The sequence below is a fragment of the Schistocerca cancellata genome, chromosome 6 (genome assembly GCF_023864275.1).
Source record: "Schistocerca cancellata isolate TAMUIC-IGC-003103 chromosome 6, iqSchCanc2.1, whole genome shotgun sequence".
NCBI classification, from domain to species: Eukaryota; Metazoa; Arthropoda; class Insecta; order Orthoptera; family Acrididae; genus Schistocerca; species Schistocerca cancellata.
This window is the reverse complement of record NC_064631.1, coordinates 307,964,568-307,966,798: the sequence shown is the minus strand read 5'-3', so window position 1 is coordinate 307,966,798 and position 2,231 is coordinate 307,964,568. Positions and strand designations below refer to the sequence as shown.

General features: G+C 48.4%; 1 non-coding gene across 1 annotated transcript; it reads right to left on the bottom strand.

The window, feature by feature from the left end:
* Window positions 1–1,212: 1,212 nt before the first annotated feature.
* Window positions 1,213–1,285, bottom strand: Trnaa-cgc (transfer RNA alanine (anticodon CGC)). Its single transcript has one exon. It is a non-coding gene; the product is annotated as a tRNA-Ala (tRNA).
* Between the last annotated feature and the right edge of the window lie 946 nt (window positions 1,286–2,231).

Genomic DNA, 2,231 nt, shown 5'->3' with positions numbered 1-2,231 from the left:
GCAACAAATGTGAGATTAGGGGCTGCCAAGTTTATTGGCGGGAAATTTAGCTGTTGCGGAATAAGGAACGGAACCATGGCTGCCTCCGCCCCAGGGTGTAAATGAGGGCGACGAGACTGGGAACGGGGCCAGCGAGCGCGAGGTGAGGCCCTCCGCCGGATTAAGCGCCGCCCCGGCGCGTTTCCGCCCCATTGCGTGGCCGCGGCCTCGGGAGCAGGTGCCGCGCCGCGCCGCGGTGCTAAAACCTAACGGCCTGCTGACCGGCGACCGGCGGCCGACCAGGCCCTAATGGTGTCGTCCGGGCCGCGGCCCGCCGCCCCGGCCCGGGCTACCTCTCCCTGCGGATCCATACGCGGCATCTTTACGGCGTCCACCTCGATCCGGGGGCATTTTTTTTCCGCGCCGGAACGGTTTCATCGTTCCATTTATATCGATGAAATGGCTACGCACTGCAGCAATTGCGTCAGAATCCACCATTCATTCCGCAGCATCGGACTTCCTATTTCCGAACTACTAAAAACAAAACAATATGCGCAGACTTAATTTTGCAGAATTCGTTAGTAGTTTCAGTGACACAGTTGCTCGGAATATCGACAGTTGGAATATGCGGAAAATAAAAGAACTGAAACGTGTGTGGTATGGTATTAGAGTGTAGTCGAATTAAGTCGGGTGATGCTGAATGAATTAGATTAGGAAATGAGACACTTCTAGTAGTAAAAGAATTTTGCTATTTGTGGAGCAAAATAACTGATGATGGTGGAAGTAGAGAGGATATAAAATGTAGACTGGCAATGGCAACGAAAGAGTTTCTGAAGAAGAGAAATTTGTTAACATCGAGTATAGATTTAAGTGCCAGGAAGTCGTTTCTGAAAGTATTTGTATAGAGTGTAGCCATGTATGGAAGTGAAACGTGTACGATAAATAGTTTGTACAAGAAGAGAATAGAAGCTTTCGGAATGTGGTGCTACAGAAGAATGCAGAAGATTAGATGGGTAGATCGCACAACTAATGAGGACTTATTGAATAGAATTGGGGAGAAGAGGAGGAAGAAATTAGTGTTTAACGTCCCGTTGACAACGATTTCATTAGAGACGGGGCTCAAGCTCGGGTGAGGGAAGGATCGGGAAGGAAATCGGCCGTGCCCTTTCAAAGGAACCATCCCGGCATTTGCCTGAAGCGATTTAGGGAAATCACGGAAAACCTAAATCAGGATGGCCGGAGACGGGATTGAACCGTCGTCCTCCCGAATGCGAGTCCAGCGTGCTAACCACTGCACCACCTCGCTCGGTGGAGAAGAGGAAGTTAGTGGCACAACTTGACTAGAAGAACGGACCGGTTGGTAGGACATGTTCTGAGGGATCAAGGGATCACAAATTTAGCATTGGAGGGCAGCGTGGAGAGTAAAAATCGTAGAGGGAGACCAAGAGATGAATACACTAAGCGGATTCAGAAGGATGTAGGTTGCAGTAAGTACTCGGAGATGAAGAAGCTTTCATAGCATAGAGTAGTATGGAGAGCTGCATCAAACCAGTCTCAGGACTGAAGACCACAACAACAACAACGTGGTATTAGACAGGAATGTCGAAAACCTACTGGGATAATAAGAAGTACGGAGATTCTCCGCAGAATCAACGGGAAACCTACGTATGGAAAGGCTGACTAGAAGTAGGGGTAAAATGTTAAGGCAACCTACATAATACCAAAGGGAGCAGTATATGGAAAACATTATGGAGGGGGGCGGGGGGGGCGGCGAGATTCAAATGGCTCTGAGCACTATGGGACTTAACTTCTGAGAATATCAGTCCCCTAAAACTTAAAACTACTTAAACCTAACTAACCTCCTAAGGACATCACACACATCCATGCCCGAGGCAGGATTCGAACCTGCGACCGTAGCGGTCGCGCGGTTCCATACTGTAGCGCCTAGAACCGCTCGGTCACTACTGCCGGCGGGGGGGGGGGGGGCGGGTGAGGGTAGAGGGGAACTCAAATAAGAAGACTTTTCGTGTGTCAATCCATGCGATTGATGGTGTTATTTTATTATATTGCAACCTGTTTCGGTGAAATAGTACACTATTTTCAATCCATCTTTAGAATTGGCCGTCTGTGTCAGTTAAGGCCTGAAGATGGTCTACTGAGTCGCCGAAACTCGTTGCATTATAAGGCAATACCATAAAAAAAGACAGCCTTAGATGTTTAATTTTATCGCGGAAATAAGAAGAAATGAATAT